Genomic DNA, 12,641 nt, shown 5'->3' with positions numbered 1-12,641 from the left:
TTAATCGCATCAGTTTGGATGTAAATGTTTCCTGAAATTAAGTTTCAAGTTAAAGCTTCCCTCCCATCTTCTGGGTGATTTAAATGAGTTGTTGTTTCTATTTTACAGCAATTTGCTACATAAAGGAGGAAAGTTACTGCTTAGAACAGGGGTGGGCAAACTATTTGGCCCGAGGTCCACATCTCGGTGGGGAAATTGCATGCAGGACCATGAACGTAGAGCTGGGGCATTGGGTTGGCTTGCAGGAGGGGTTCGGGGTGTGGCAGGGGGCTCAGGGCAGGAGGCTGGGGTGCAGGGTAAAGGAGAGGTTCGGAGTGCAGGCTCCGGCCCGGCGCTGCTTATCTTGAGCAACTCTGGGGTGGCAGGAGCACAGTTAAGGCAGGCTCCCTGCCTGCCCAGGCCCTGCGCCACTCCTGGAAGTGGCCGGCACCATGTCCCTGCAGCCCCTGGGTGACAGGGGCTAGAGGGCCCTGTGTGCTGCCCTCACCTGCAAGTACCTCCCCCAAAGCTCCCATTGGCCATGATTCCCTGTTCCTGGCCAATGCGGGCAGCGCCTGCAGGCAAGGGCAGCAAGCAGAGCCCTCTGCCCCCTTCCTTCCCCAGGGGTTGCAGGGAAGTGGCACTGGCCACTTCCGGGAGAGGCACAGGGCCAGGGCACACAGGGAGCCTGCCTTAGCCCCGCAATGCCATGGGGGTGGCAATGCCATAGGCCAGATCCAAAACCCTGATGGGCTGGATCTGGCCCACGGGCCATAGTTTGCCCACCCCTGGCTTAGAAGGTATAAGCTCCACAAGGATTCTCAGTTCTGGGTCTCAGAAGACAACCAGAACTCTAACTTCTACATTTTTCTACACTAGAACTTCTCTGGGTTCCAGGCAGCAACCCTCACAATTCTTATCTTCAGCCAGCCTTCCCTCCCCAAATATCTGGAACTGCCTAAACAATTGAAGGATTGGGTAGGAAAGCAGTATGCACCCCAGGAAGCACAAATAGCTGCCTTGGTAATACTTGTAAGACAAGAAGCATCAGTGCCGAAACTAAACAATTTGCAGAGAGTCTGCTCCTGGTAATATAGGCACTTAACTTGGCATAAGGAGTGTTCTAATTGCAACAAGAGTTCCTAGCACTCCCCCATCAGAGTTTACTGATGTCTTCAAAGCAACCTCAGAGTATCAGGAACAAGTTAGCTCAACCACTGAGCATACACTATGTCTTCTGAATCATTTTCATTCGTTGCACAAGAACAAATTCCTGGGGAATTCCATAAACCTTGTTGTGAAACTTCCTGAAGTTGTGGGGTTTGACAGCAACACAGAGATCCACTGGCTCTCCTGATACTTCCTATCTTAGCTTCTTCCATCAAGGCTCCATCTCAGAGGCCTGATCCCATTAACTTCAGGGGGAACTGGAGTCTTTTCACTGACTTAATGGGCACTGGACCAGATGCCAAGATGAGCTGAAGCTCAGTACCACCCATATGAAGTGCCAAGGCTTGTCAAAGCATTTGGCTGAAATGGAAACAACGTAAAATACTTCGATAGTAAGGCAATCCCTCCAGGTCTACCAAGGGAAGCTAGATTTGTACCAACCCAGAGTTCAAGCAATTAACTGTCCTTCTTGGTCAACTCTGGCTATTCTTCCAAGAGTAAGCCCTATAAGCGACTCCGAGCAACTTCATAAGAATCCCCCTGAGGTGCCTCAAAGAGAGTTTGGAGGCATTCCCCATGTTGTCTCAATAATCAGAGTGACAGCAGCCGCCAAATCTGACACTGAAGCAAATGATGCAATGTGTGTTAGTCTGTTACACATGTTGTTTTGCTGTATGGACATGACCTGAAGCAACTGAGCAATCTTCTTTCCTTCTGAGGGGCTAGGAAACTAATAACTTCCTGAAAATAAGTGGTACAACAAGCAGGTGCGAGAGCATTAGGGGTAAGCATCAAAGCACCACAAAAAACTACGTAACTGCTGAAATATGCACCCAAAAGGCAAAGGATTAACACACTAAAGTGCTGAAAAACAGGTGCTAAAAACATTACTGGAAAGGTGGGCCAAAGCACCCAACAATTTTAATAAAATTTTCCCTTGCTAGAATGTGTGGCACAGTAAAGGATATCAAACAATGCTAGAGCAGAGATCAGAGAGAGACAGCGCCTGCAGAAAGCTCCAACAGTGACTGTAGTCAAGAAAGAACTGATTGGAAGGCTCCAGAGGCAAGCACATGATGACCAACAGAAAGGCTGACTCTTGTGCCATTCCTCTATGGCTGTCTGTAGGGATTAAAAAAAAAAAATGAAGAGCTTAGAGTATCACTGGAAAGCTGACCCTCAAAAGCATGAATTCTGGTGATGATCTCTTCAAATGCGGATAAATAACTGATTTGTGTGGGATAATATTAAAGGAATTTTTAATTTCAATGACTTGCAATGGTTAGCGAGATTACAACCACTTCAGTCACTAAAACTAAATGCTAGCACTCAGAGTGCGTGCGTGTACATACACACAGAGTTCACCCAACAGTCTGCAGAAAGACTAATATAGCCGCAGTGTCTGCTTCAAACAGGTAATATGACCTGAGAGAGAGAGAGAGAGCGCGCATGCGCTCGACAGCTCAGTAGAGATGTTTTTAATATATTTCCTTTCTGGCTGTTTCTAGCAGTTAAATTCCACTTGTGCTGCCTGCAATAGCTCCCTATGGTGCTGTCTGGCATTCCAGAATAGCCAAAGCGCATAGGACACATATCCTTCCTCTCCCCTGGCAAACGACTATGACAGGGACTACAAGATGTGGTGGCATAGCTCCATTATGTTGGCTCTATACCAGCAAGGGGAATATTCTATGCTGGAGGAATTTCTGGCATGGGAGGGGAAAGGAAATCTATTTAGGACCACACCCCAGATTCAGCACCTGCTGTATGACAGTCGCTTTTACTTTCTACTATTACAAGAAGCACCTAAGAAAACTGAATGGAATTAGAAAATAAAATTTTTATTCCTACCCTCCCCCCATGTTTCCTTTGTGCATTTGACAACTCTGTGTACAGCCAATATTGCTGTTCCCCTGCTCACAAGAGTCTTTCATACAACATCGGGGAATATGTAAGTGTGTGTCACAAAACTTGACAGGAAAGCAAGGGCAGGGGTTGTACCCTATTTTTCTTTTAATCGATGGATGGGATTTCTAACTTTTTAAATACAGATTATTCAGAAATAAACAGCTTTCTCCAACAAAAACTGAATTGCTTTTGTAGGCCTACACTTAAAGGGGAACCTGTTTGCAAAAGATAAGACAAGATTATTGTGACAGTGCAACTTACAAATGTAGAATTTTTTTTTTTTTACATAACTAAACTCAAAAATAAAACAATGTAAAACTTTAGAGCCTACAAGTCCACTCAGTCCTACTTCTTGTTCAGCCAATCACTGAGACAAACAAGTTTGTTCACATTTACAGGAGATAATGCTGTAATTCTTATTTACAATATCACCTGAAAATGAGAACAGGTGTTCCTATCGCACTTTTGTACCTGCATCACAAGATATTTACATGCCACATATGCTAAACATTCATATGCCCCTTCATGCTTCGACCACCATTCCAGAGGACATGCTTCCATGCTGATGATGGGTCAGATGCCACCAACAGAAAATTGATTTTCCTTTTTTGGTGGTTCGGGTTCTATAGTTTCCCCATCAGAGACTGTTGCTTTTTAAAAGACATCTGAAAGCATGTTCCACACCATGTCTGAGTGGATTTGTAGGACTGAGTGGACCGACTTGAAAGCTCTAAAGTTTTACATTATTTTATTTTTGAGTTTAGTTATGTAAAAAAAAAAAAAATTCTACATTTTTAAGTTGCACTGTCACAATAAAGAGATTCCATTACTGTGCTTAGATAGGTTAATTGAAAAATACTATTTATTTTATTTTTGTACAATGCAAATATTTGTAATCAAAAATATAAAGTGAGCACTGTACACTTTGTATTCTCTGTTGTAACTGAAATAAATATATTTAAAAATGTAGAAAAACATTCCAAAATATTTAAATAAATGGTATTCTATTATTAACAGTGCAATTAAAACTGCGATCAATCATGTATTTTTTTAATCGCTTGACAGCCCTAGCTGGAAGAGTCCTCAAGAAATCATTTAGTCCAGCGCCCTGCACTGAGGCAGGATCAAGTATACCTAGACCATCCCCAACAGGTGTCTGAAGAACAGGTTAGACAAAGCCTCCACTGATGGGGATTTTACAACCTCCCTTGGAAGCCAAATCCAGTATTTAACAACCCTTCCAGTCAGAACATTTTTCCTGATACGTAACCTAAATTTCTCTTGCTGCAGATTAAGCAGTCCTACCTTCAGTAGGCACAGAGAGCAATTGATCATCCTCCTCTTTCTAACAGGCTTTAACGCACCTGAAGACTTATCAGGTCCTGCAACAGCTTTCTTTACTCAACACTAAACATGCCCAGTTTTTTTAACCCTTCCTCATAGGTCAGTTTTTCTAAAACTTTTATAATTTTTGCTGCTCCTTCTGGTCTCCCTCTAGTCTGTCCACATAATTCTAAAGTGTGGCACACAGAACTGGCCACAGTACTGCAACTAAGTCTCACCAATGCTGAGTAGAGCAGGACTACTGCTTCCCATGACTTCCAGACACTCTTGTTAATATACCACAGAGTACCACCAGCCTTTTTAGTTATTGCTTCATATTGTTGGATCATATTCAATTTGTGATCCACTATAACCACGATATTCTTTTCTACTGTACTATTGTCTGGTCAGTTATTCCCCATTTTGTAGTTGGGGATTTGATTTTTCCTTCCTAAGCACAGTATCTTCAACCTGACTTTACTGAATTTCATCCGACTTGAATTCCAGACCAATTTTCCAAGGTTGTTTTGAATTCTAATCCTGCCATCCAAAGTGCTTTCAACCCCTCCTAACTGGTGTCATCCACAAATTTATGAACATACTCTCCACTTCATTATCCAAGTTATTAATGAAAAACATTGAATAGTATCAGACCCAGGACTGACTCCTGCAGGACCACATTAGGATATGCCCTCCCAATTTGACAGAGAACCATTGCCAACTACTGTTTCAGCATGGTCTTTCAACCAGTTGTGCAGCCACATTATAAACTGGAAAATGTGATCTAGATTAAATTAGTTTGCTTATTTGAGAACCCGTTCCAATGCTGATGTCCTCCAACATAACTGAAGTACGGTTCTGTTAGAGTTAAAAACAAAGTTTGGTTCTATTTAGACCTCTTTCTCTCAATTGTACAAAGCCTTGGACACATCCTATATCTGCAAAGTGCAAACACCAACTCAGTGCTGAAATATCATTCCTCTACACTACCTCCAGAGAAACATAAAACTATACAAGAGATTAAATGAAGACCAAGAGTGTTAAAACCAGCTATATGAAAAGATCAAGGATCATAAAAAACAAACATTTTACATTGCTGAATAGTAGGTAACTGCTAAGCAAAAACACTGCACAAAAATAGAGATAAAGGATATCCCAAAAATACTACAAAAAACCCCCCACAATCATTTAGAATACATTTTATAAATAAACCGAACACTCTGCTTGTGTTTGAATATTTACATTCTATTGTGACAAGTACTGTATCATCATCACTTGAACAGCAATTCAACTGTTTTAACCATGCAAAAACATCAACATTACTCCATCTGAACCTCTGTGTTTATAGCAATTTCCACACAGAACATATTTTAATCAAACACGTCACCTGTAAGCACCTACGTTAGCTGTCTGTACTAACAGTAGTACGCTCTCATGGGTATGAGCTACTTTCAGGTCAATAAGAAAAGCTTTCCCTCCCATAACTGTCAAACCTTCCCTCAAAAGTATTAGTTTATTCCAGAAGGCAAACTCACTGAAGAGCCTACACTTGATATTCTCATAAATGTAAATATTCTCAAAAAGCAACAAGAGATTCATAAGTAACCCTAAAATAATAGAAGTATGCCCATCACATTGAGTAGAGGGAACTTTTCTCTTCTGAAGTGTTTCACTTTCAGAACGAAGAAGGTAAACTAATAATGGTATAAAGTTGTAAAGGTGAGAAAAATTCAATTTACATTAAATTGAGTGGAAGTAATCATATCAAACTTCCCCAAACTTACTAAAAAACTAATAAATATATTCTAAGCCTATGGGAAAAGTTCAATATTGCCATTTACCTGAAAGCCATACACTATGCATGAATGCCATTAAAGAAAAAAACCCCATACATTTACTTTTGCACACCACCACATTTTATGAATACTTGAATGAAAATTGCTCTTCATCCCCAAAAGTCCCCAAATCAGCTCTATTTGAATGTGATATGCTATTAGACAGTATTTGTACATATCTACTTAAACAACAAGTTCTTGTGGCTATTCTGCTACCCACAGCTGGATTTTGTACACCACTATAATTATATTTTTGATATTTTAATTTTAAGTAGCTATGTTATAAGACAATATTTGTTTGTACATATTTAACTCAACTGAGGTGGGGGGGAAAGTGGCAGTAGCACACCAAGTTAAAAGATTTCAATAAGATACCAAAGACATTTTTGAAGACACTGACTGAAACAGTACCAGTTAGCATATATACACAGTCACACAACCCACCCAACAGGTTTAATATTTTATAAAATTAATTAATCAAAAATGACAATTTAAAGATTTGACTACCATGTAATTTTTTAGTCTCAAACACTGCTGGCTGCAAAAAAGAATAGATCTAATTAATACTAAACTATGTTAATGAAATGAATGCCATTCTGTGTCATAACCACTAGCTGTAAGTTGCAGTGTACTGCAGTTCATCATTTAAGAAGGGCCTTGTAGCTACCACAGTGACAAAACTGTAGTTTAAAAAGTCGCAGCCCCAAAACACAAGGATCTTTTCTTCTACATGGCACTGAAAAATATCTAGTGCATCATCAGAAAAACAAAAGGTCTGAAAAGAAACAAAATTGCATCCATTAGGAATACAGTGGTTTACAACTAAATTTGTCATGCGTTACTACATCCTTCCCCCCATATAACCTAGTCATTATTGGGAATGAAGCACTGCTTTGGAAAGTGATCGTTCTTTGTAAAATGATTACTCTGTTTAGACTTCATTGTGTTACTGCCAAGCATAAACCATATAAGGAAGATGAAGTTCAGTGTCATCTGTTTTGTTTAGTTCTTTCAGATGCCCAAGAATAACCTTTTCTGTTGCCTGTGAAGTCTATGAATTGTAAACCTGATCACTTGTACATTATCACTTGAAAAAGCTATTTTGTATCAACACAAGTGTGTCATTTTTCCACTAAAGACTACTACTACTAAACCAGTCTGTACTAGATGAATAAATTGTTTCATATCTACACAAAACTGCCTACTGTTATTTATCTGATCTGGGTCATTGGATATTTTACTTCCTTGAAAAATACACAGATACATATACAGTAAGTATAAAAAGTTCACACACAAGTGAACTTATCTGACTGTCAGATGCACACACTTCTCAGACATGCCAGTTCCATATTTCCATACCAGACTGATCAGACACCATATCCAATCAGCAAAACTGAAAACACACCACCATCCAATTTGTTATACAAGAACAATAATTTAGACTGTCTTCTACCAAGGGGAACACAAATCAGTCCCAAGCTATGGCCTTTAATACATTATTTGGAAAGGTATACAATACTTATAAATTATTTTCTACATAAATACGGGCTGGGGGAGAGGAAGTGTCTTTCTCAGCACAGGTAGTTTTGGAACCCCAATGTAATCAACATCTGGTAATTGCCTCTTTGAAGCAACTTAAACCAAGTTGTGATACAGCATGTAGAAACGTTGTTAAATATATTTTTGTTCAATGCAATTAGTCAAGACACAAACTAACATGTACTAGTCACAATTATGCAATACTGAAAACATCTTGTTAAGGATATCACATTGAATTGAGCTTGTGCATTTTCTTACCCCTACAAACAGATTTTGATGAGAAGTCTTATCGAAAGCAATGAAAACTAAAATTTTGTTACCAATTTTTTAACCAAAATTATACCATATGACTGTTTAGAATCAGTCCTTACAGTAACTCACATTAAAGTACGCTATTTTCCATCCTTTCTTCTACATAGATGTTATCAGGATAATCTTCTACAGATTCTATATTTAGGACATATTTCTTGCATATGAAAAAAATCAATTTATATTGTAAGGAGAGGTTTATATGAAGTGTTGGTTATCCTGCCCCAGTTTAATTTTTATTTTAATATCTAATTCTTCTTCAATTAAATACATAGTCAAACTCTTCATCTTGAAGAGCAGAAAAAAAGTAATGCAACCTTATTTACAAAGAAATAAATGAACTTTTTTTTAAAAAAAAAATAAAGACCAGTACTTCTTTTTAAAGGGTGCACATATCAGATGGCCAGAGGAAAGGAACCAACACCCAGAAAGAGTAAGGAAAAACAGTAAATATAGTGATCTCCAAAACCTGTGGACTTCTTTCAAGTAAAAAACTTAAGAGTAGCACCCCTTCGAAGGGCTTATTCACAGAGAAGGGAACAAGCTGCCAGACTTAGTAACTTTTTCTGAAGAGAACGATTAAAAAAAAAAAAAATCACAAACGCATAACCAAGCAGTTTCACTTCAATACCTCATCCTGCTGAACAAAGAAACTTCTGTGTTTGAGGAGCTTAAAAACTTTCGATCTCACCAGATTCTTGTTGCAACCTCCATGGAAATAACGATCCCACTCACACAAACAGCATTGGAAGAGACAAAAGGAGACTCGTGCTTATTTCAGGCAGACAACACAATCCAGCAAGCAAAATAAAGGCCAAAAACAGGATATCAGAATGAAACGCCAGCTCTTTCCTTTCCCCTCCCCTCGGCGCAAGGCTTCTTAACCGAACCTCCTCCGCACCGCTTACCTTTGATCGCGGCTGTCTTTCACCCCACGCCAGCGGGGCTCCTTTCTATCCCCAGGAGAATTTTAAATCCAACCAAGTTTTCTTCCCGTGGGCCGAGCGGATGCAGTCGCTCTCGGCCGGGAGGCAGGGCTGGGGCAGGGGGGAAGCAGCGCCGGCTTCTCGGCACCCCCGATCCCGGTTTCAGCAGCTGGCCGATCCCAGGCGAGTCACATTCCTCCGGCCGAGACGCTGAAGTTGAAGAGTCACTTCCTGCCCCGGGCACAGCCACAGACGACGAGTCGGCAGCGCCCACCCAGCAGCCCCCCGCACCCGGCCCGCTCCGCCACCGCCACCGCCCCCTGCCGCCCAGCCCAGGCTGCCTTCTCCCCGCACTAGGCCAGCTCCGCGCGCCGAACCCGCCCCGCCCGCTTTATTGTCCTATAGCGACCGCCGCATGCAGCCCAGCCCCGCCCGCCCCGTCAACCGCCGCGAGGCGAAGAACGAGAAGCTCCTTCCTCACCTGCCCCTTCCTCTGCCCGCTCCCTACGCCCGGGGGACCGCAGGGGAGCCGCGAGTAGCCGAGCCACCTCCCGCCCACGCCGCCGGGGCACCCGCGATACAAGAGGCGGCAGCAGCACCGCCGCCTAACCAGGGGGAGACTTTCCAGCGCCGCCGGGAGGGAAGGGCGGACGCGCCTCTCTCTCATCCGCCCTCCCTCTGGCCGCGAGGGGAGAGCCAGACAACGAGTCTGGGGCTGAGTGCCAGCGGCGACGGCGGGACACAGCCAATCCAGAGCCAGAGCCGCAGCCGCGAGTGGGGCGGCCATCCCCAGCCAATCACTGCGCTCCGCGAGCGAGGCCTCAGCAAGTTACGTTGCGTGAAACTGGGAAGTGGGAGAGCGAAGCGTGCGAGGGAGTGAGGGCGTGGGGAAGCGGCAGCGGCGGAACGAAAAGGTAGACGCGAGAGAGGCGAGCGCGAGGGCGAAGAGGAGGGGGAGGGAAATGAAGGATGCAAAGGAAATCAAGTAGCCGAGAAAAGGCTTGACATAGGTCAGTGTGACGTTCACTTCGCCGTTTCTCTCTTTACACCCACAATGCTGCAGCAGCTGTAGCCTTTAGCACACTACAGTTCTGTGTATAAGAAAGCAACAGCTCTTAATTGGTGGTGCCCTTTTTCTTCCTCATTAAGCAATCGCCACGTGGTTTCGCTGTCTGTTTTTTCTAGGGTAAAGGTGTAACTATTTTATTCTACTTTTTGGCAGAGTTAATGCAGTGAAAGGTGCGGTGGCTCATTCTTTTTAAGGAAGGTGTTAGTTGTTTAGACAAACTCAATCTGGATTCTGGAATGACAGTTGTTTCCTTCGGTGTAAGCAACTCATCATCATAATTTATTAATTGCACATATTACAGTCAGTCCTGTGCCAGGCTTTTGTTCTCTTGCATTCATAACAGCCTTGTTAGTTATCACACCAATGTATAATTTACCTCCAGTATTTTATGGGGGAGTAGGGAGAAAAGGGCACAGTGCCACATGGGGAGTTTCCAAAAGATAATAAACAATGTTTGTGTGTTCTATTAAACGAGTTAAATGCTAATAATAGTACCATCTTATAGTTGGGATGTTGCCGCACAAAACTAGGAAATTCAGAGTTGTATTTCCCACTGAAACATTTGACCCCTTTCTACATAACATATTCAGTAAAATGCTGCTTATTAACTTTAATCATAGAATATCAGGGTTGGAAGGGACCTCAGGAGGTCATCTAGTCCAGCCCCCTGCTCAAAGCAGTACCAATCCCCAGTTTTTGCTCCAGATCCCAAATGGCCCCCTCAAGGATTGAACTCACAACCCTGGGTTTAGCAGGCCAATGCTCAAACCACTGGGCTATCCCTGTCCTGCCCCCCCACCCATGTTTTATAACATGCAAGCGTATGTGAAATGTGGCTACCAGATTTGTTGTCACATGATTTATTCATCTGTGCATGTTGACAGGTTTCAGAGTAACAGCCGTGTTAGTCTGTATTCTCAAAAAGAAAAGGAGTACTTATGGCACCTTAGAGACTAACCAATTTATTTGAGCATAAGCTTTCGTGAGCTACAGCTCACTTCGTCGGATGCATACTGTGGAAAATACAGAAGATGTTTATATACATACAAACCATGAAAAAATGGGTGTTTACCACTACAAAAGGTTTTCTCTCCCCCTACCCCACTCTCCTGCTGGTAATAGCTTATCTAAAGTGATCACTCTCCTTACAATGTGTATGATAATCAAGGTGGGCCATTTCCAGCACCGTTGAATTGAAATTCATTTGCAAATTGGATACAATTAACTTAGGCTTGAATAGAGACTGGGAGTGGCTAAGTCATTATGCAAGGTAACCTATTTCCCCTTGTTTTTTCCTATCCCTCCCCCTTCCTCTGATGGTTCTTGTTAAACCCTGGATTTGTGCTGGAAATGGCCCACCTTGATTATCATACACATTGTAAGGAGAGGTTTCAGAGTAACAGCCGTGTTAGTCTGTATTTGCAAAAAGAAAAGGAGTACTTGTGGCACCTTAGAGACTAACCAATTTATTTGAGCATAAGCTTTTGTGAGCTACAGCTCACTTTGAGCTGTAGCTCACAAAAGCTTATGCTCAAATAAATTGGTTAGTCTCTAAGGTGCCACAAGTACTCCTTTTCTTATTGTAAGGAGAGTGATCACTTTAGATAAGCTATTACCAGCAGGAGAGTGGGGTGGGGGAGAGAAAACCTTTTGTAGTGGTAAACACCCATTTTTTCATGGTTTGTATGTATATAAACATCTTCTGTACTTTCCACAGTATGCATCCGATGAAGTGAGCTGTAGCTCACGAAAGCTTATGCTCAAATAAATTGGTTAGTCTCTACGGTGCCACAAGTACTCCTTTTCTTTCTGTGCATGTTAAATCTCAACAATATGCAGTAGTAACTGTTTGTGCATTTTTTATCCTTAGTTGTTTTTAAATGTTTTAGTGAATCTGTTGCTTATGTAAGATGCCAGATTGACAATTCTGGAGTCTGAAGTTCTGCTGAGCCACAGGACAGAGAGAACTAGTAACAGCAGGGCAGACTTCCACATGCTGGTCCCCTTATGTTCCTTAATCATGTTCTGAAGGGACCACTTCTAAGGATGACGTTTTCATGCCCATTTAATCCTTGGCCACTGCAGTGGGACTGCAAATGTGCCAGTAGGAATTGTGATTCTGTATATTAATATGTTTCAGAGTAGCAGCCGTGTTAGTCTGTAATTGCAAAAAGAAAAGGAGTCCTTGTGGCACCTTAGAGACTAACAAATTTATCTGAGCATAAGCTTTCGTAAGCTACAGCTCACTTAAGCTTATGCTCAAATAAATTTATTAGTCTCTAAGGTGCCACAAGGACTCCTTTTCTTTTTGTATATAAATATGTGCCTATTAAGAATTGGACTAAACCCAAACACTTTTTATGTAGGGTACTGAAAAGCCCTCAGATAGTAATGATTTCTGGTTGCTAACAGCCTACACCTAGGCCATATCTACACAACTAAAGACCTATGTCTGTATAACTACATTGCTCAGGGGTGGGGGGGAAAATCATGTGGCTCAGGGGTATGGACATAACTACCCCTCTCGTGGAGGTGGTTTAACTACAGCAATGAGAGAAGCTCTTCCATCAGCATAGTAGCATC

General features: G+C 42.1%; 1 protein-coding gene and 1 long non-coding RNA gene across 9 annotated transcripts in view; one reads left to right on the top strand and one right to left on the bottom strand.

The window, feature by feature from the left end:
* ERBIN (erbb2 interacting protein) overlaps positions 1-9,685 on the bottom strand; it is a 208,224-nt gene extending 198,539 nt beyond the window's left edge. For 2 of the 5 annotated variants that reach the window (XM_074952637.1, XM_074952636.1), the window contains exons 1-2: positions 9,471-9,684; positions 8,972-9,220 (exon numbers count right to left, since the gene is read on the bottom strand). The gene's annotated coding sequence lies outside the window, so the exon portion shown is untranslated. Of the gene's footprint in view, positions 1-8,971; positions 9,221-9,470 lie in introns of all 5 variants that reach the window. The other 3 variants (XM_074952640.1, XM_074952639.1, XM_074952638.1) reach the window with 3 other exon arrangements.
* Positions 9,444-12,641, top strand: part of LOC141987369 (uncharacterized) — a 56,174-nt gene continuing 52,976 nt past the window's right edge. For 3 of the 4 annotated variants that reach the window (XR_012639508.1, XR_012639506.1, XR_012639509.1), the window contains exon 1: positions 9,444-9,903. This is a non-coding gene — a long non-coding RNA (uncharacterized LOC141987369). Of the gene's footprint in view, positions 10,000-12,641 lie in introns of all 4 variants that reach the window. The other variant, XR_012639507.1, reaches the window with a different exon arrangement.

Source organism: Natator depressus, chromosome 5 (genome assembly GCF_965152275.1).
Source record: "Natator depressus isolate rNatDep1 chromosome 5, rNatDep2.hap1, whole genome shotgun sequence".
NCBI lineage: Eukaryota > Metazoa > Chordata > Testudines > Cheloniidae > Natator > Natator depressus.
Note: the sequence above shows the minus strand (reverse complement) of the source record. Positions and strands in the feature narration are given on the sequence as shown.